This window comes from Arachis hypogaea, chromosome 13 (genome assembly GCF_003086295.3).
Source record: "Arachis hypogaea cultivar Tifrunner chromosome 13, arahy.Tifrunner.gnm2.J5K5, whole genome shotgun sequence".
Classification (NCBI taxonomy): Eukaryota; Viridiplantae; Streptophyta; class Magnoliopsida; order Fabales; family Fabaceae; genus Arachis; species Arachis hypogaea.
Window position 1 is genome coordinate 54,276,912 of NC_092048.1, and position 23,318 is coordinate 54,300,229.

General features: G+C 33.5%; 1 non-coding gene across 1 annotated transcript; it reads left to right on the forward strand.

The window, feature by feature from the left end:
• Positions 1–2,089: 2,089 nt before the first annotated feature.
• Positions 2,090–2,198, forward strand: LOC112738688 (small nucleolar RNA R71). Its single transcript, XR_003169634.1, has one exon. It is a non-coding gene; the product is annotated as a small nucleolar RNA R71 (small nucleolar RNA).
• Positions 2,199–23,318: the final 21,120 nt, after the last annotated feature.

The window sequence follows — 23,318 nt, forward strand, 5'->3', positions numbered from 1 at the left end:
CACATGCTCTAGAGACAGGACACGACTCACTGTATGTGGTATGATTGGCTTCTTAGTGAAGACAACTCTCATGCCAGGTACGAGGCCTTCAGTGTGGACTTTCTTGTCCCTCTAGCCTTTAGGTACTTTCTTCTTAGTACCTTTGTCTTCAGTGCTTGTTGATGGCTGCCCAACACCAAACTTAGAATTGATGTTTGGTGGCTTAGTAAAGCTCTGCACTAAAAGAGATGATTGGAACACTAAGTGTTGCACATTTATCTCTGTATTTTCAGAGGGAGAGTTGGGGTGAGGCATCTTGAACAAGATGTGATCCTCCCCAAGTTGTAAAATCAGTTCTCCCTTAGCTACATCAATGATAGCATTGGCAGTGGCTAGAAAAGGTCTTCCAAGGATGATGGATTCATCCTCATCTTCCCCAGTATCTAAGATAATAGAGTTACAGGGATGTAAAGGTTTTCAACCTTCACCAAGACACACTCTACTAAGCCATATGCTTTCTTCATTGACTTGTCTGCCATCTCTAGTGAGATGTTTGTAGCTTGTACCTCAAATATTCCCAACTTCTCCATTATAGAGAGTGCCATGAGGTTTATGCTTGACCCTAGGTCACACAGAGCCTTCTCAAAGGTCATGGTGCCTATGGTGCAAGGGATTAGGAAGCGTCCGGGATCCGGAAGCTTCTGAGGTAGCTTCTACTGAACCAAGGCATTAAGTTCTTTGGTAAGCACTGGAGGTTCTTCCTCCAAAGGTTTTGTACCAAACATCTTGGCATTCATCTTCATGAGAGCTCCTAGGTACCGAGTAACTTGCTTTTCCCTAGTGTCCTCATCCTCATCCGAGGATGAGTAGTCATCAGAACTCATGCATTACAGGAGTGCATGTAAGGGTACCTCTATGGTGTCTATATGAGCCTTGGATTCCTTTAATTCTTGGATAAAAATTTCTGCAGTAGATGCTGAACACTCAGTAGGTTTGCCATTACTGGCGTTCAACGCCAGTTCTGGTGGTTCTTTGGGCATCCCTTCACTGGCATTCAACGCCAATTTCTTTGTCAAGTTGGGCGTTGAACGCCCAGCCAGTGCTCCCTGGCTGGCGTTCAACGACAGATTCCCTGCCTGTTTGGGCGTTGAACGCCCAGTGAGAGCTTCCTCATTGGCGTTCAACGCCAGCTTTGATGCCTGTTTGGGTGTTGAATGCCCAGTGAGGTATTCCTGACTGGCGTTCAATGCCAGCTTATGTGCCAGCTTGGGCGTTGAACGCCCAGTGAGGTCTTCCTCAGTGGCATTCAATGCCATATTAGTTTCTCCAGATTCGGCCTCATCCTCTATGGTGATGGCCTTGCACTCTTCTCTTGGGTTTACTTTAGTGTTACTAGGAAGAGTGTTAGAAGGAGTCTCAGGGATTCTCTTGCTCAGTTGACCAACTTGTACCTCCAAATTTCTGATGGAGGACATTGTTTCAGTTATGAAACTGTGAGTGGTCTTAGAGAGGTTGGAGACTATAGTGACTAAGTTAGAAAGGCTCTGCTTAGGGATCTCCATATTCCCTTGAGAATATGGGAATGGTGGTCTGTTGTTGAACCTGTTTTGGTTCTTCCCACCTTGATTGTTGTTGAAGCCTTGCTGAGGCTTTTGTTGATCCTTCCATGAAAGGTTAGGATGATTTCTCCATGAGGGATTGTGGGTATTTTCATAGGGTTCTACCATGTAATTCACCTCCTCCATGGTGGGTTGATCAGGATCATAAGCTTCTATTTCAGAGGAAGCTTCTTGAGTGCTGTCAGTTGCAGCTTGCATTCCAGTAAAATGTTGAGATATCATATTTACCTACTGGGTCAAGATCTTGTTCTGAGCCAATATGGCATTCAGAGTGTCAACTTCAATAATTCCTTTCTTCTGAGGGTCCCCACTGTTAATAGAATTTCTCTCAGAGGTGTACATGAATTGGTTGTTTACAACCATCTCAATGAGTTCTCTTGCCTCTTCAGGCGTTTTTTTCAAGTAGAGTGATCCACCTGCAGCACTGTCTAATGATATTTTGGACATCTCAGACAGACCATCATAGAAGATACCTAGGATAGACCATTTTGAGAGCATGTCAGGAGGACACCTCCTGATTAGTTGCTTGTATCTTTCCCAAGCTTCATAGAAGGATTCACCTTCTTTTTGTCTGAAGGTTTGAACATCCACTCTGATTTTGCTCATCTTTTGAGGAGGAAAGAATTTGGCCAAGAAAGCATTGATCAATTTCTCTCAAGATCCTAGGCTCTCTTTAGGTTGAGAATCCAACCATATCTTAGCTCTGTCTCTAACAGCAAAGGGAAAGAGCATAAGTCTGTAGACCTCAGAATCCACTCCATTGGTCTTGACAGTGTCACAGATTTGCAAGAATTTCGACAGGAATTGATGTGGATCTTTCAGTGGAAGTTCATGGAACTTGAAATTCTGTTGCAGAAGAGAGACTAACTGAGGCTTAAGCTCAAAGTTGTTAGCTCCAATGGCAAGTATAGAGATACTGCTGCCATAAAAATCAGAGGTAGGCATGGTGAAAGCACCAAGAACCTTTCTTGCCTCTCCTTCATGATTAGGCTTGGCTGCCATGTTGTCAGCTTCTTGTTCAAAATTTTTTGAGAGGTTTCTTCCGGAGTGTTGTACTTTAGCTTGTCGAAAACGCCTCTTTAGAGTTTTCTCAGGTTCAGGATCAGAATCAAAGAGAAGTTCTTTGTCTCTGTTCTTGGTCATAAACAAGAAGAAAGAATACAAGAAGAGAAGAAGAAAAAGATTCTCTATGCCAGAGTATAAAGGTCCTTTGTTAGAAGGAGATAGATCAAGAAGAGAAGAAAAGAATATATCCTTTAATAAAGGTAATTTCGAGAATTAATAGAGAAAGAAAGTGAGATATTTTCAAAAATAGAGAAGGCAAAAGAGAAGAAGTTTTCGAAAAAAAGAGAGAGAAAGTAGTTAAGAGATTTTGAAAAAGAAGAGAAAAAATAAAATAGAAAGAGAATAAGATAAAGCATGTAACTAATTAATAATAAAAGAGAGAATAGAATTAAAATATTTTTATTTTTATTTTATTTATTAATTAAATTAGAAAATAGAATCTACTTAATTAAAAAAATTTGAAAATTAAATGATGAATTTCGAAAATAGAAGAGAGAGAAGTAGATGAGAATTTTTGAAAATAGGAGAGAGAAGAATTAGTTAGGAAGTTTTGAAAAAGAAGAAAGAGAAAACAACTAACTAATTAAGAAAGATTTGAAAACAAGATAAGATAGAATATTAGAAAATATTTGAATTTAAAATTTAAAATTTGAAAAGATAAGATAGAAGTTAAAAAGATTTGAAAAAGATTTGATTTTGAAAATTGAAATTAGAAAAGATAAGATAGGAATTTGAAAAGATTTGAAAAAGATTTGAAAGAGATAAGATTTTGAAATTTGAAATTCGAAATTTTAAAATTTGAATTTTGAAATTGAATTTTTAAAATTTGAATTTGAAATAAGACAAGATAAGATTTTTTGAATTTTAAAGAAAGATAGAAAGATAAGATAGTATTTTGAAAGAGATATGATTTTTAAAAATTAAATCTTGACTTGACTAACAAGAAAACACTTAATTTAAAATTTTTTAAATCAAATAGCAATAATTTCGAAAATTGTAGTTAAAGATAAGAAAAGATATTTTATTGTTTTGATTTTTGAATTTAATGAAGAAAGAGAAAAACAACTAAATGACACAAAACTTAAAATTTTTAGATCTAAGACACCTAGAATTCGAAAATTGCAAAGAAAAACACAAAGAGGCACCAAACTAAAAAATTTTAAGATCAAAATAAAAAGAAAAACAAGAACACTTTGAAGATCAAGATGAACACCAAGAACAAAACTTAAGGAATTTCAAAGAAAACAAGAACATGCAAAGGACACCAAACTTAAAGATTGACACAAGACTCAAACAAAAGACACTTTTTTTTTGAAAATTTTTGGAAAAATACTCAAGAAATTTGAAAAAGACTCAAACAAAAGCAAAGATTAAAGAAAAGAAAAGGTTTTTGAAAATTTTTTTATTTTTTTATTTTTTCGAAAAAAAGTAAGAAAATAAAAGACTCTAACAAAATTAAAGACAATACCTAATCTAAGCAACAAGATAATCCGTTAGTTGTCAAAACTCGAACAATCCCCGATAACGGCGCCACAAACTTGGTGCGCGGAATTACACTTCGCACAACTGAACCAGCAAGTGCACTGGATAGTCCAAGTAATACCTGAGTGAGTTAGGGTCGATCCCACGAGGATTGTGATTTGAAGCAAGTTATGGTTATCTTGTAGATCTTAGTCAAGCGGATAGAAAAGTTGTTTGTTTGTTAAAAAGTGCATAAAAAGAAAATAAATAAAACGTTACTTAGTTGATGGTAAAAGTAATGATAAGAAGATGGTTAAGGCTTAGAGATGCTTTGTTCTTCTGGATCAATCTGGTCTTATTATCTTCTTCAACTGTGAGTGATTTCTTCTATGGCAGGCTGTATGTGATCAACGCCTTTCTTGAGAGGTTGCCAATACTCCTCCAGATCTGAACCCCAGGGTTAGTGCGGATCCAGTCTGATTGAGGGTTAAGCTCCTGTAGTCCATTCTGCTTAGTGATCTTACTCAAAACGCCACAAACAAGGTCGAATCTTCTGGATCAGAGAATGCTGCGCCTTTGGTTCTAGCCTCTACCACAAAGACTCTAATCTCCCCATACCTCGGCTGAACTGGTGTCTCGAGAAGTCTCCAACGAAGTCATGGATTAGCCATCTAAGAGATGTATAATCAAGCTAGTGGTTCATCATTGTCCGATGAAAGACTCACTCTGAACCCATGTAGAATAAGATAACCTTATGCCAGTTCAACGCATTCATAAGGATGAAGAACGAAGATACATCTTAGAATAGAGAATCAGACACGAATTGAAATAGAACAATAGTACTTTATTAATCCATAAAACTCAGCAAAGCTCCTCCCCTCAACCTAGGAGGTTTTGAAACTCATATTGATAGAAAATACAATGACAAACATGTAAAGTGTCAAAAGGTCTCCAAGATCTCCTAAAATATGTAAAAGTTCTCAAATAAATATTAAGCTAATGACTAAGAATTACATAAGAAGGGTAAGACAGTCTTTTAGTGCTAAAATCCACTTCTGGGGCCCACTTGGTGAGTGTTTGAGCTAAGATTGATTGAGATCCACATGCTAGGAGGCCTCTAGGGCATTGAACACTGGCTAGGGGGTCTTTTATGGGCGTTGGATGCTGGTCTCTTCTCCCTTGGGCGTTGGACGCCAGAACAGGGTAGGAATTTGGCATTGAATGCCAGTTTTGGGCCTTCAATTCTGAAGCAAAGTATCAACTATTATATATTACTAGAAAGCTCTGGATGTTAGCTTTCCATAGCCGTTGAGAATGCTTCATTTGGACTTCTGTAGCTCCAGGAAAGCTCTTTCGAGTGCAAGAAGGTCAGATCCTAACAGCATCTGCAACACTTTCTCTGTCTCTGAATCAGACTTTTGCTCCATCTCCTCAATTTCTGCCAGAAAATACCTGAAATTGCATAAAAATACCAAAACTCAAAGTAGAATCCAAAAATGTGAATTTTGCACTAAGACCTATGAAAACTTAATAAAACTTAAACAAAACATACTAAAAACTATATGAAAATGATGCCAAAAAGCATATAAAATATCTGTTCATCAGTCCACACCTATTTTCCCTTATCATTTCCTTGGTAGTGGTCTTCCTCTCGATAATCATTTTGGCCATGTGGGTATTGTGGTGCACAGCTACTCCTCTTGAAGCCTTGACCCCTCAATGCGAAATCCCTGTCATGGTCCTTCTCGTAGAATTTCTGACGACCATCCTTTGTCATTAAGGCCTCCCTTGAGCACTCTTCTACAATCCTACTCTTGTTCACTAGCTCAGAGAACCTTCTAATCTCCAACGGAGCCACAGCAATCATGATGTTCTCCTTGAGCTCTCCTTGGTACTTAATGCATTTTTAGCTTTCATAGGACTCAGGGGTACCCTGACACACCCTTGAAAACCTACAGAGCTCCTCGAGCTTGCTGGTGTATTCAGCTACAGACATGAATCCCTTGCTTTAACTGCATGAGCTACAACTGCCTGGCCCCCTCACTGACTTTGGAAAATACTTCTTGTAGAAAGCAGTTTGAAACAACGTCCACGAAATATCCACATTCTATTGCTGTAGCAATCAACACTCTCCTTGCCATAAATGTTGAGCTTCTCCCTCCGGTTGGTATGCTGCAAACTCCTTGCCGCAAACTCCATGAATTGATTATCCGGAACATGCTGAGTTTTTAACATACGGTCCATAGCTTGGAACCAATTGTCTACTTCAGTAGGATTTGTTGATCTCTTAAAATTTGGTAGGTTAACTTTCAGAAAAGCAACTAACGTCATCGGGACTCCATCTCCCAAATTATTCCCAGTTCCTTTGTCATTTACAGCTGGTTGTCCTATCCTTTCCATAGCTTGAGTCTTTGCAGTAGCACTCGCTTGCATTGAGTTAGCTAGGTCAGTCATCGCCGTTATAAATTCAGTGTGGTTATAAGCTGGCAAATTATCCTCACCCTCTCTTTGAGTATGTGACCGACCTTGTCCACAAGTTGCCATTTGGGGTCCTATCCACACCAAATAATTGATATCAAGGTGATTAGCCTCAATACCTCAAGCTTGGTGCTTCAATTATCCCAAAAAGGTACTCACAAACAAGCATGCTATGCATATCAAGCAGATATCCTAAATAACATGGAAGGAAAACAACCCAGAGTATGCAATGAAGTATAATCGGTCCACCCCTCAGGCTCACGAGAACGAACCGCTCTGATACCATAATGTAATACCCTATCACGCTTAGCTTTACCCTATAGCTATAAAACAAAGGCGATAAAAAGCATCACGACAAGTCTAAAAGATCATAACATAATATATAATCAAGGAGTATTAAGACTAGAAGCCTAATGAAAGAAATAGAAGATCAAAGAAGAACTCAGGAGTACAAAACGCGAAGCGTTCACACACAATAGCTAAAGCACGTTGGCATGAAAAGAACGAAATATATAAAACCTTGCACAAGGCTCCAAGATATACAAGGCAATTTATATAAGATAAACAAGGTATATATATGTACAATAACCAAAAGGGAACTAGCCGCAGCCCGCAGAGTTTAGGCCGACTAGTTAAACAAGATACAATAGAGTTTTTGATAAAAATATATACATCTTGTCTCAAAAAGTTTAAACCTCTAAGGTATCAAAGTATAGTAATCAAAAGGTGAGAGCTACTATAACAAAATACACAAAAGATAAAACTCCAGCCATCCTCCACTCTGTCACCATCTGCCAACTTACTGAGGTAGGTTGCAACTTACATTTGAAAAACAACAACAATATATGGTATGAGAACCGGGGTTTTCAGTATAGTAACAATGCCCAATAGATAAGATATAAGGTTCCGGAAAGCCAAAGGCAATCCTAGAACTTTACAAGCATAATATTTCAACTTATAACGTCTTAAAACCCATAAAAGGTTACCTAACTTAAGGGATCTCTACTCTAACAATCACCGCTGTCCCACAGCTTATGCCAACCTATCCTACATGTAACTCCATCGCCACTGCCTACCAAGCTTCCTCAATTCCATTAGAAAACACAAGTAAATGCAAGCAAATAACAGACAAGTAGGTTACATGTACAACAGATAACACAAGTAGCATTTAGGCATGTTATACAATTAGGCAAAAAGCAAATAAACAATCCAAACAATCACATAAGAATGCATATGATGAATTCCTGCCCTATTGGCCATGAGCTCACGTGTCGGTTACGTTTCCAGAACCCAAAACATCTGATAGCTAACCCAGATATCGTCTCTCTGTTTTACTTCGACTCTCTTGGGATATAGTATCTGCCACACTCTTAGGATATAGTGCCCGACATATTACACTCACAGAGAGGGAACTACAAACAAGCGGGATTTCACCACCATCCTTACTCGGGTTTTAACCACAAGTCAAACTGTAAGTGTGATAATACTACCGTCTTTGCCAAACACAATTCAATCCCACATTCTAAACTAAATTCCCTATTTCACTTAAATTCATCACCAATTTCACTTTTCTTCATTCTTAGTAGTAATCATCATCGACCATCATCATCTCTCAATATCATTGTTACCCTTATCATGCCTCAAAGCCACAACCTCGACAAGTGGGATTAACCACCGTCCTTGCCAGGTACATCACAACTTATCAACAACAATGCATCATAATCTGCTACTCATATAAGCTATCACCCTTCATATTCAATAGGCTCACCAACCTCAATCTTTCACAAATTGTCATTAGCTTTCATATTCTCACTTTACCATCAACATGCCACTCCACCAATCCACTCTAATTATTCCATCCACAGTACGTTACGAACCTAAGTCACCGTCTCTAAACTCATAACAGAAAATACCCTTTTTTAATTCTCCCAAAGCATTCTCACTCGTTCCAAAGCCTAAACACTAGCTAGGGGATCTTAAATAAGCATTACGGAGGTTTAAAAGGCTAGAGGAATGTTTAAAAACACAAAAATATAACTTTTACAAAATAGGGTGGTGATGCGTACGCATGCCATCCTTCGCGTATGCATGATGTTAAAAACGACAATGTCGCATGCACGAGTATAAAGGACAGCAACGTTTGCTCACGCATGCGTGCCACCTGCCGCATACACGAGTGTTCAAAATTATCATTTTTACGTACACGAGAATATTGGATAGAGCGATAAACTCGCATATGCATGACATCTCCATGCGCACAAATGCAAATTTTTCCTAAAAGCTGTTTTGCTGTAGAATTTGGATTTTTACACCAAATTTCAAACGCGTACAACTTTTTTGTTAAAAATTATTTTTCTTCTATTCTTCGAATGGCATAAACTACACGGACCCAATTTTCATTCAAATTAAGTTTCACAAAATTTGAGAATCTGGGAACGAAGTTATGGCCGGTGAAATTTGGTTTAAATGTTTGTACTAAATTTGCCAAAATCTTCTAGTTCCAAAACTCTCTAACCAAAACACAATTTTACCATACCAATATCAATACTATATACTTCTACATATTATCAAATACTTTTTAATCATTTTCCAACCATCCAAATCTAATTTACCTTGCATCTCACACAAATCACCCTTATCCTTCATTACCAACAATTTTCACATTTCCACACATCAATCATAATCAAAATCAGAATTTATCATCAATCATCATCAAAATCTATAATTATCATTATTTCATAGCTTCACAACATAATTTATTCATATAACTCGTATCCATGCTCAACCATAACCCATTTCCAATCTTCAACAATAATAAATCATACACACAATTCACACTTATATTAGGGCTACTAGCCTAAGTTTCACACAATATTACATATTATCTAGCGAAAACCAAAACCATATCTTGGCCGATTCCCTCCAAGCACAAAATACCACAAAACCTCTTCCTTAAAAGCATCCAAGCCTCCAAACCAAATCAACAAAGCTCAGCCACCAAAAGCTCAAATTGCCAATTCAACTCCAAACCAACATGAATTTCAAGCTAGTTCATACAAATTATCACAATCAATACTAGAGTTCACAAATTTAATAAACTACAAGGGTTCAGAGTTTTCTTACCTTATTCATCGATGATTGGGGCAAAACCCAACAATAACCCAATGCTAGATAACACCTAAACAACCAAAATCACAAAATTTTCTCAATAACTAAACCCAAAATCAAGAAAATGTATAAAGGGAAGAACTGGGCAAGAAATACAAAGTTTCATACCACTTTGTTTAGTTAGAATCGAAGAGCTTGATGAGAGTTTTGCATGGCCAAAAATGGCACGCCAATCGGAGCTCCAAAAAGAAAAACTATGGTTGATAGAAGAAGGTAATGAATAGTAAACCTTTCTCTTCTCTCCTTCACTATCTCAGTGCCCCTTTTCTTTCTTTGGTGGTGAAATAAGGCTAAATGTCTCATTATAAGGTTTATATATGTTGGGCTTGGTTGAGTTTTGGTTCGTTTTGGCTCAATCTCGGGCCAAAACCTTTAAAATAGGAGTCCAGTTTTCTATCCTAAATAGTTTTAACTTCTCTAAATATAAAATTCAACTTCTTAAATTTATTCACTCATTAATTAATTCTTCTCGCTCACAATGCCGGACCAATTTAAGCCGGTACGTGCTCTTTCGCGGTAAATTAGATTTTTATACTAAATTCTATTTTCTCCGTTAAATTTTTTAATCTAATATTTTACTATTTCTAACCTATTATGAACAATTATATTATTATTTTATTTTATCTTAATTAAGCAGTAAATTAAATTTTCGATTCTTACAAACAGCTCATCTAATTCAACATCTAATTATTCTTCAAGGCATAGAGACATTACATGCTTTAAATGTAGATTAGGCCATTATGCTTTAGATTGCACAAATAAAAGGACAATGGTCATAAAAGAGAATGATGTGTTCTTAAAATCAGTAGATGAATACTCATATGAGTGTGAAGACTTGCCACATTTAGAAGATGCTATGGATGATGAAGATATAATTGACTATGTTGTTAATGTAGAGACTCTTGTTATTAGGCGAATTTTATAAAAACCAAACAGAAACCAGTGGATCATACCAAACAAAAAATCGCCGGATTTTTCAAAATTAGGCCAAATCTGTGTAATTCTCATAATCATCCTCAACACTGTCCATAAAAAAATTCCCCCAAGAAAAAGAACATAACTCAGTCTCAAATAATACAGAAAATACAGTGAAAAGGAAGAGAAAAATGAAATAAGAAGAGAAGAAAAGCGGAGTAGAAGGAGGAGGAGGAAGGCGGCAATGACAGGTCCGATCTGGAACGGTGCGACAACATGGTGGATCCGAACGGCACAGGAATGTAGTAATGTACGGTTTTAGAATTGCATAGCGCGACGATCTCAGTTTTGGAATGACGCTGCACAACGAAGGTGGTGCTAGATGGCGAAGGTTGTGACCACATTTTTGAAAACCAGACTGGTCATCGAACCACTCTAGTAACTGGTTCACTAGTTTACTAATCTAATCGATTCAATTATGGTCCAATCAAAACAACCGTTTTATAAGAAATAATAAATAAATTATAAATAAACACTCTAAAACCTAATTATAGGAGGAATGACTCTGGCTTTCTTTTTTGGATCACCTTCAACCACTTTCTTATTAGATGGTAGTTGACTCGAAATATGTTGTTCTTTTTGCGCTATTACTTTATCAATTGCATCCTCTATCTCATCAACACCCTCTTCACTAAAGCTCACTTTTCTTTTTCTTTTGTTGTTTTGAATTTCTTTCAATAAGTTTTTCATCTATTTTCTATATCATACAGAACTTTAGGATATTTTTTAAGATCTCCAGTTATCTTTGATGCCAAGTGTTTCTTCATTCTGTGAATTCTGCCTCCTCCAAAACTTTGTAGACAAAATAAGCATTAATATTGTAGCTTTCCATTCACTACTTGTAAAGAAACATATTTTCAAGCCGGATCTATTTTTTTTCCGTATATTTGAAGAAGCTTGTGACTGACTATCATTAGAATTAGAAGCATTAAGATTAGCCACATCATTCCAAATGGAAGGATTAGAAGCCAAATTATTAGCCACTGAAGTATTATTATTAGCAAATACTTCTTGGTTGATATTGTTATCCATAACTGAAATCAATAAATCATCAACACAGTCACAATCTAAGTACAATAAAATCACAAAATAGCAAAAAATAATGCAACAAGTCAACAACAAATCACTAATCAATAATCACAAGACATTCAATAATCAATAATTAGTAAATTAAAATAATAAAATCACAATACATAAAATAGCAACATGATAGAACCAAAGCTAATCAATAATCACAATTCACAACACATTCAATAATCAATAATCAATAATCAGTAAATTAAAATAATAAAATTACAATACAGTGATACACAAAACAGTAGCATAGCAAAACCAACGCTAATCAATAAGTAATTGTTCACCAAAAATTAAAAACACAACCACAAGCTTTGAACCACAAAGAATAAAAAAGTACAAATAAAAAAATGAAAAACAAGTGAGGAACAAGCGACCAAGCTACTGACCTTCGAAGACGATGCCGACAGACCGTTGATTGAAGGACGACGCCGACCAGACAACGATGAGAAGATGCAGACAACGACGATTAGATGAAGAAGACAGAAGGGCTGAGAGCTCGCAGAAGAAGAGAGCATGGGATGGAGACTTGGGACAGTCACTACTAGAAAAAGGGCTTTTTCGGACAAAAATTTCAAACAAAATTTATTCCGTCTGAATGACTTTTTCATTTCGGACAAATTTGAGACAAATGTTGAACAATTTTTGGTGGAGACATTGGAATAATATATTCTGTCCTAAATTTGTCTAAATTTTGTCCCAAATTTTGGCGCCAAATTTTTTCTGGATGGCGCCAAAATTTTCATACAGATTAGCAACACATTTTGGACAAAAACTATAATTCGTCCATATTCCATCTGAATATGCGCTATAACTTCAGACGAATTTGGGACGAATTTTGAAAAATGTTAATTTTATCCCAAATTTGTCTATAATTAGTCTTAAATGCTTTTACTATAGCTAACATTTCGAAGTAGCTAAATTTTTTCCCACAAATTTGGGACGAAAATAATATTATTTGTAAATTCTATTTAAAAGTGCATCAGTTTTTAAACGAATTTCAAATATTTGTTGAAAAATTTTAACATTTAGTATAAAAATATTATTTATATTTTAAATTAGTCTATTATTTTTTAATTTATTTTTTTAATTATTTACGTTATAATAATTTAAAATTTAATTTTGTAACAAATTTAAGAAAAAGTGTATCTAAAAGAATCACATATATAAAATTTTAAAAATAAATTATATCCAATCTTCTAAAAAAATATTACAAATAATAAATAATAATAAAAAAATCACGTAAAATAAAAAAATCATATACTTTTACATATAAGATTAAGGTATATTGAAAATTAAAAAAAAAATACAAATGAATACATTTTATAGTGCACTTTATCATACTATTCAGTTTGATCTTCGTCCTCATTGTTCTCGTCCTCGTCTTCATCTTCATCCTCATCCTCATCTTCATTCTCGTCCTCGTCCTCGTCCTCATCTCCAAGTGTCTCATCATCAACATCATCATCATCATCATCATCATCATCATATCTTGTACTATTGGTATCCAATAAATCAATAATAGTGTCAATATCATTTGAGATATGATTGTTAGATTGATTTGTGGCATCTTCTTGATATAAAAAATAAAATTAATTTCAAATATTAATTTTATTAAATATTTATCTTTTCAGATTATTATATAACAAAGATTTAAGAACATAATTTAATTTAAATATTTTAAAACTATTATTAGATATAATTTTTTTAAAATACCTATCTTTTAGATATCAATATTCTACTCTATAACTTATTGAATATATTTTTGTTGTAATTTTATTTTTTTTAATTTGATATTAAAAATTAGATATAATTTTAATTTTAAAAAATTTGCTATACATAGTTATTTCAATGCCACTTATTAAATTTCACTTTGCGCCAACAATAAAAATTTTATCAAAACCGCCTTATAGTTCAGGGGATTAGTTTTTGAGTGCCTTCTCCCAGTCCCTCGTATTATAGCTATTTAGGTTATCTTGTCAAAAATCAAACCTTGTTTCAGAACTTTCTTTTGGTTTCACTGTTTCCTTGTTAGTTCTTCATCTCCTTCTCCCTCCTTCTGCGTGCTCTGCCTCCGGACTGTGGTTGTCGCTCGTGCTTTGCGCTCCTTCTGCGTGCTCTGCCTCTGTCTGTGTGTTGTCACTCGTGCTCTGCCTCCTGTCTCTGGTCTCAGACATCCACCACTCCAACCTCCAATCTCGCACCTCAAACCACCTCCACCATCATCAATCACACTCCCACGTACCAGCCTTCACTTGCGAACAACCGCTCCGCCTCCTGCATGTGTTTGCCTCCGCCGGTCTCAGAACCTGCGCCCCTGCCAGCCTCAGACACCACCCCTTCGCTTGATTGTTCGTGCCTCTTCTTCTTTTTGTGCGTCTTCTGCAAGGTTCTAATTTTTGTGAGTAGTATTTCTTTCTCAGCTTTGTTCATTGATAATTTCCTTTCTTCATTGTTAATTTGATTGTTAAGGGAAGCTTTATGTTAGATATAAAACATTAGATATTTTCGTTGAACATATAAAATTGTATTGGTAGGGCTGTAGTTTTGATATGTTTGCATAACATGTTGCCTTAGAGATAAGAAATGCAATTGAAAACAGAACTGAGATAGATGACTCTATACAGTTCACTAAGTGGAAAGAAAAGAACATTTATAAAATGCCTTTGAGTGGCGAACATAAGCAAAACAATACTGATTTCAAAATTCAAGATTCAAACAGTCAACAAGACAATTATAGGTAGGTTAATTAATGCCTCCTTGTTAATGCTATAAACACTTTGACCAATCACAATGTGTATATGTAGGATGCATAGTAAATAAATACAAGAAAACATTAATTTTATGAAGATGGGTAACTATAGGATCTTTATCAGACCTATCCTTTGACTCCTCAATCCCACTAGGGCTAGTAAAATCTTCTAATTGTGATATTCGTGGCTTCTTTGAACATGAACTATTATTACTCCTGTTGGCTTTTGCTGATTTTCGTTGTAATGGTACACCTTCTAGTCTTGCACTATCTACAGGACAACTTTTGCCAATAACACCGGACAGATTCTTGGATAACTCCTCACCCTTGATGAGAGAAGGAAACTAAGCATTGGTTTTCATACTTATAACATATGGTGTGACAACACTGGCTGGATAAAATCATGTAACAACCAGTATGTTAAAAGGTTAATAGGACTCAAATTAATAGGTTATACCAAAAATATATTATAATACCATCTGATTAGTTTCTCTTTATTTTTCTTAACATCTAAAATTAAGTTTTAAAAAAAGGTATAAGAATAACAAACATCTAAAACGATTAATATTAAAAATAAAAAAAAGTGTGCTTCAATGCATCGGCTTTAGTATGTGTTTCATTACTCACCCGGGGAGGTACGGTGCTCTAACCTTGCAGCTTTGGGCCATTGCTATTACCAATAGTAAGGAAAATACCACTACAACACTAATGTTTTTCGCAAAAGCCATAGATTTGTGTCTATCAAAGAATATAATAAATCTAGCTTTTGTTAAAATGGCTTTTATCATATATAACCTTTTGATTGTATCCTTTGTATGGCTTCTTTTTAGGAAAGCAGGAGTCAGTAACAAGCTACACGCACACATATTTTAGTGAAGACTACGGCATAATCATGCATTCTAATAAAGAAATGAGTAAAAAGGTATTTATGACTGGAATTTTATTGCAAAAACACCTAGCGTTTTATTATGTGATTATTTGATGTAATTGACTTTGGTTTTTTACTATGAATTATAATTGTTGTTGGCATTATTGTGATTATAGTTTAATGGTTGGATTTACTTTGAGTATGTCTGTGTTGCGATTATTGTTTTGGTTGAATTGAGTGCTTGTAAATGAATCATGTTGCTGCCTTGTTAGAATTGGTAATGAAAAACTAGGAGAAAATTATTGAGTTAGAATGATATTACTAAGTGTGTGTTTGGATTAGAGTTGATCAAACTTGAGTTTGAATGGAAGTGATTTTGTACCATCAAGTTTTAGATAGAAGTGAGTTTGTGCCAGTATGATTTATGTTTGGCAATTCTATACTAAAATTGATTTTGATAGAATGAAATTGTTTGGATCATATTAGTTAAAATCACTTTTAGATAGATAATTAGTTAATTACTAAAAAAATATAATATTAAATTATAATATTATTTTTTAGTATATTTAATTTTTTTATACTTCTTTTAGTATATTTTTTTATATAATATTATTTATAAAATTCTATTTTAGTTTGTTATAATTTTTTTAATAAAAATTAATATTTATTATATAAAATAATATATTTTAGTACCTTTTATGAGTACTCTCAGTAATCTTATTTTGTTTATTGTTTTGTATTCTAATTTTTTACTAATTATGTTTTTATTATTATTTATGATTTATTTTTTATTTAATTTATTGAAAAAAACTAAAAATTGAAAAAAATTTAAAATATTTGAAATCACTTGAAACAAATATGAAAATTCTTTTGGAAAAAACCAATAATGATCATCTAAGGTGAACTCATGTTGAAGTGAACGCAGAAGCAACAATTTTTTGCTTCCAGTAAACGCGCTTTTAAGCTGCAAAATCACTTCTGCATTTAGAGGAGAAAGATTGCCAAACATAAAAAGCAGCGTTCAAAGAACTTCAACGCACTTTTATCCTCTCAAACGGGTTTGCCAAACACACCCTAAGTAGTAACATGAATAGTGATCAATTAATTTCTAGTATTTTCTGTTTCCACCTTTCACACAATCTGCTCCTTTCACAAATATAGTATTATCCTTGCTATGAACTTCTTAAAATGCTCATGTGTACATATATATTAGTAGTTTAGTACTAAAACATAGTAGCACTTTATTTTACATCCTCATTGATTATTTTGGCAGCTAAGTATTATTTTACATTGTTATTTTTTTAATTCTTTCGATGATGTACATGTTACTGAAATTTAAATGCAATGTCTTACTAATCTTATAAATCTTTTGTTGTTTTAGATGTCAGGTTCTAAAAAAAATAAAAAACACTTGTCAATTAAAGTACAAAAATCTGTTAATAAGGAGGTGATTAGTGCACACAAAACTAAGCTTTCACACCCTAAACCTACAAAATTATGAGCTCCAGTTCCTTCACATGTATCTAAAAAGCCTTCAGCATTACCACCCTCTTCTTCGCAGCCACCACAAAACTTCAAGAGAAATTTACTATCTTTCCATGCCGATCATACACCATCACCATCACCATCACCAACTGAATCACCATACTGTTCACCTATCCAACCTCAATCATTTGATAATGCTCCTAATAATGAACGAAATTTACATCATGCTCACTCATCGGATGAAAATCATCAAGATGAATATCTTACTCAAGAAGGTGAACCTGTCACTCAAGAAGGGCTCTTGAAAATAGTGCCTTTTGGCAATGAGTAAGTACAACAACCACTTTTGTGTTTTAACGTTCTCTCTATATTGTTTTTATTGTGAATACATGTGTAATTACTCATTATTTGAACTTCTTATAGGTTTAATCCATGTACTGCTGTTCGTCATGTAACAAATGCCATTAAAAGCAAATTTTCAGAATTCTGCCCTTCCTGGGGACATGCCAGTGAGCAAATGTGAGACTTGTGGTTTACTGAATTTAAGGTAAGTATTTATTATCATTTTTTTTTGTTATTTTGATATTATACATAGTGGGTAATTCAATGTATATGTTTGTTTTATTTTATAGAAAAATTGTATGTGGGAACCTCAACACAATGCAAGAATTCGTCAAATTTTTGAGATTAAAGGGAGTGCTCGATTAAGATCGTTGATGAATCAGGAGAGAAGCAATTATTCAAAAGACCCTAACCATGTACCAAAATATATTCCTGAACCCCTTTGGCGTCAACTATTACATTATTTTGCTACAGATTCGAAATTTAAGAACTGGTCAGCAGCAAATACTGTGAATCGAGCATCAAATGCTGGAAGTTCCATGCATACTGGTGGTTCCATATCTATGGGTGAACATGCACGCAGAATGGTAAGATAAAAATAGTTTTTTTTAGTCTTGTTCTTATTATGTGCAATGTTTTCTTATTCTTTTTTCTTTCCTATCGATTAAAACTGTTATATTATAGGAGAAAGCTACGGGAGTAAAACCTTCTCTAGAAGAGGTTTATACTAAATGCCACACCAAAAAAGACAAAAGTTGGATTGATGAAAGATCTGAGAAAATCATTGTATGTGATGCTAATTTGTTCTTCTTTTTATTTTTTTTAAATGCTAATTTTCACTATATGTTAGTATTTGTTCATGACATATTTAGTTGCGATTAACATGAATTGATTTTGTAGGGTGAATTCAAAAAGCGAAAGACAGAACTTTCTCAAGTAGCTTTATCCTTGGATAATGAGCGAGATGTTGAGGCATCTAAGGAAGGCCTAGATATACCATATGATTATACTGTTTGGAACGAAGTTGTGACAAGGGGAAAAAAGAAAGCTGCTTTTGGTTTAGGTTCTTTTGGTTTAGATCTCTCTTCAAAGTTGGATTCCAGAAATTGTTCAGAGACATCCAAAGACAATCTAAATATTGAGCAAGAACTTCACATGTGGAAAGAAAAGGCAAAGGAGCAAGAAATTATCAATGAAGAGCAAAAGGTTAAGTTGAAAGATGCTGAGCACAAGTTAAAAGATCAAGGACGTCAACTAAAAGTTCAACAGAAAAGAATTGGTTCTACTGAAAAGACAATTCATGCTTTGTATAAAAAGTTGAATCTCCCACTTCCTTCAACCTTGTCTGATCCTGCGGAAGATGAGCTCGGGACAGGCTCTAGTGATGATAACATGAGTGATTGATATTTGAAGTATATATTTTTTCTGATTTAGATTAAGGAATTTTTAGGTGAATTAGTTAGTACATTTTATTTTATTCATGATATTTGACATTTTTAAAGGCTTTCTTTGTTTTAGTTTAAGTATTTATTTCTTATTTTAGTTTGATTATATTTATGGACAAAAGTATTTTAATAATAAATAATTTTTTAACTCTTTTATGGTAATTAACTTTTTCATGATTTTATTATGTGTTTAGAATTTGGATGATGTAATATGAAAAAAATGATTATGATGGTCTTAATATAAAAAGCAAATCGAATACAATTTATTTTCTAAAATATTTATCTATTAAATAGCAAATTATTTTGTATGAAAATTATTTGAAATATTATATTAAATTTGTAGAAAAATTGTGCGAAAATAATTTTTTATTTTGTATGAAATTTGTTTCAAATACGTAAATTCTTTTAAATTAAATTTGTCTGAAATTTAATTGAAAAGAAATATTTAATTTGTCTAAAATTTGTTCGAAAAAAATTTGTTATATTTGACTAAATTCGTTAGAAATTTGTCTGAAATAAAGTATATTTTTGTTTGAAATTTGTCTAAAAATTAATATTTTTATGTTTGAAATTTGTCTGAAATACGTTGTTTTTATGTTGGCTAATCTGTCTGAAATTCGTCTAAAATACATCATAATAATTAGAAATCTAGCAGATAAATGGCTATTCCTGTCACAAAATCGTCTGAAAAAAATTTCGGACGAAATTTCGGACAAAATTTAAATTAGCAACAAGGCTTTTTGGGACAAAAAAAATTCGTCCCAAATTTGTTTGAAAAAAAATTTGTCTGTAATTTGTTCGAAATTTATTTCAATTTCGTCTCAAAATTCGTCCGAAAAAACCCTATTTCTAGTAGTGAGTGGCTACACCGGCGGATGGTGGCTGAGCTTGAGGGACGGATGGTGGCAATGGATCGACGGACCGACGATGGCAATAGCTAGGGTTGGAGAAGGGGGAGTGATTCAATTATGTAGTTTGAGTGAGAGAGTGAGATGTGAAGACTTGGTTAGTATTGTATTTTTAATTTGTGTATTTTTAAAAGTTTATATTAGATTATATTTATATTTATGTGTATTAATTTATAGTTTTATATATCTTTTATTATAATTCAGTTATTTTGGTTAAACTACAATTGAACCAGTCGAACCTTTAAATAATTAAATCAACAATTAGAGTGGTTCAATAATTGATTCGATTTTCAAAATCTTGATTTTTGTGCAAAATAGAGTGATATGAAAAGTGTTAGTTTAGGTAAAAGAACATTGGTGTTAGTGAGATTTAGAGAGTCATTACTATTTAAAATTGAAACTTACCATAAACTACCTAGTGTCTTTAATTCACTTTTGTATGATTTTAGAGATGTTTTTTTAGATGAGATGCTATCACGTTTACCTCCATTAAGAGACATTAAACGCAAAATTGACCTTATTCCTGGAGTGAGCATTCCCAATTGACCAGCTTATAGAAACAACCCCAAAAAAATAAAGGAGTTACAAATACAAGAAGATGAGCTCTTGGCTAAAGGCTTTGTGAGAAAAAGTATGAGTTCTCGTGCTGTTTCAGTACTTTTAGTGCCCAAAAAGGATGAATCATGGATGATGTATGTTTACTGCAGAATTGTAAATAAGATTACAGTAAAGTATTGGTATCCTATTTCTAGATTTGATGATATGTTTGATGAATTGCATATATCTAGTATTTTTACTAAGATAGCTTTAAAGAGTGGTTATCATAAAAGAAAAAAAAAGAATGAAACTTGGTGATGAGTAAAAAATAGCTTTCAAAACTAAATATGAATTGTATGAGTAGTTAATTATACTATTTGGATTAACTATAATGCACCTAGTACTTTCACGTGATTAATGAATCATGTTTTGAGAGAGTTTTTGAAAAAATTTGTAGTTGTTTATTTTGATTATATAATTATTTATAATAAATATCTTGATAATCATGTTTTTCATGTTAGAGTTATTTTAGAGGTACTTAGAAAGAAAAAGTTGTATGATAACCTAAAGAAATGCTCATTTTATTTGAGTAGAGCGGTTTTCTTGATAAGTTCTAAGAGAATTGAGGAAGATAAAGAAAAGATGAAGGCAATTAAAAAATGTCCCACACCTAAGAGTTTTTTTATGTTAAAAGTTTTCATGGTGCGGTTGGTTTTTGTAAGTTTGTGAAAGATTTTTTCATTATTATTGTACCTTTAACCAAAATCATCAAGAAAAATGTACATTTTAAATAGAAAAAAGAATAAGAAATTGCTTTTAGCACTTTGAAAAATTTCTTGTATTTTGCAACCATTCTTGTTTTACTAGATTTTTTTAAGACTTTTAAAATAGAATGTGATGCCTCTAGCATTAGTATAGGTGCTGTTTTGATGTAAAAAAATGAGCAGTAATTTATTTCAGTGAGAAGTTGAATGGAGCTCGTCTCAAGTATTCAACTTATGATAAAAAAAATTATATACCTTGGTGAGAGCTTTAAAAGTTTGGAAATATTACTTGTTGCCTAAGAATTTGTGGTGCATACTGACAATAAATCTTTAAAGCACTTAAAAATCCAAGAAAAGTTTAATAACAGACATGTAAAGTAGGTAGAATTTCTTGAATCTTTTTAATATGTGATTGTCGATAAGGAAGGTATTGAGAATGTGGTTACTGACGCATTATTCAGGAGGTGTTCCTTAATCACTACCCTTACTTCTAAGTAGTTAGATTTTGAGGGTATAAATGATTTGTATGTAACTAATTCTGATTTTGTCTCTCTATATGTTATATATGAAAATGGAGCAAATAATAAATTCTATAAGCATGATGATTTTCTTTTTAGAGAACATAAGATTTGTGTGCCTACTTTAAAAAATTGCTTATTAATGAATCACATAGTCTAATGGATAACATTGCAGTTCAAAAGAATTTAGATGTTTTTACTGAGTATTTTTATTGGTCCCATATATATAGAAATGTTAAAAAAATTTGTTCTAGATTTGTTGCATATATGCAAGCTAATTTAAATTCTTACCACATAGGTTGCATATTCCTTTACTTATTCCTACTCATTCTTTTATTGATATTTCTATGAATTTTATGCTTGGATTATCTAGAACTAAGAAAGGTAAAGATAATATCTTTATTGTTGTGTATAGGTTTAGCAAAATGACACATTTTATTTCATGTTATAAAACTGATGCTGCCACACACATTGCTGATTTATTCTTTAAAGAAGTTGTTCGTTTGCATGGTGTCTTTAGGTCCATTGTATTTGACCATAATGTTGAATTTTTTAGCCATTTTCGGAGGGTCTTATGGGATAAGTTAGGAACTAAGTTTTTATATTTTACTACTTGTCACTTACAAACTAATGGACAAACTGAGATGGTTAATAAGACATTAGAAACATTATTCCTTATTGTGGTAGGTAAGAATTTAAAGACTTGGGAAGACTGCTTGTCATTTATTGAGTTTGCTTATAATCATTTTATGCATCTCTCAACTGGTTATTCTCTTTTCGAAATTGTATATGATTTTAACTCTAACTATTTTGGATTTAACGCCTTTACTTTTGAGTGATCTTGTTAATTTAGATGGAGAGAGCAACGCTGAAAAAGTTAAAGCAATACATGAGAATGCTTGTGATATGATTGAAAGGAAGAACAATACCATGATTGAAAGGGTAAATAAGGGTCGAAAGCATATAGTCTTTGAATCAAGAGATTAGGTTTAGAATCATTTGAGGAAGGAAATATTTTCTACTCAAACAAAGGAAGTCTAAACTTGATGCTAGAGGAGATGGTCCATTTCAAGTTCTAGAAAAAATCAATGATAATGCCTACAAGATTGATCCATCAGATGTGTATAATATTTCAACTACTTTCATATTTCTAATATTTCTTTTTTTGATGTGGATAGAGATTTGAGGACTAATCTTTTGAGGAAGAAGGAAATGATACATGCTCGGAAGGATAATATGAATATCTAAAGACAAAGGGGTAAAATAGAGATTTTACACTTCTAAAAGGTAGGGGTGACAGATGGTCTAGCCTGGCCCATCCCACCAAAAGCTCGCCAATTGACAGCCTAGCCGTCCCCACCCCACCTAACAGTAGATTGATGGGTTAGCGGGCTAAACCCGCCAAATCTCTCTCTCTCTCTCTCTCTCTCTCTCTCTCTCTCTCTCTCTCTCTCTCTCTCTCTCTCTCTCTCTCTCTCTCTCTCTCTCTCTCTCTCTCTCTCTCTCTCTCTCTCTCTCTCTCTCTCTCTCTCTCTCTCTCTCTCTCTCTCTCTCTCTCTCTCTCTCTCTATTATTAAACAATTAAATATTAAACATATAAAATTTCACAAACATTTCAATAAACTTATAATTTCTAAAGATATAAAAACAAATATAATTTCTAAATGGTTTAATTATCCTATTGGTCCCTATAATTTCACCAAATTTTTAATTAGGTCCATATATCTTTTTTTTTTCTTTTCAATTGAGTCCCTATACCATATTAGATTTGGTGACTAAGTATTTGTCATGACAAAAATGTTGAAATTGACAGAATATTCTGTTAAAATATACAAAATATTCAATCAAGTATTAGACATATTTGTTTGGTTTAACAGAAT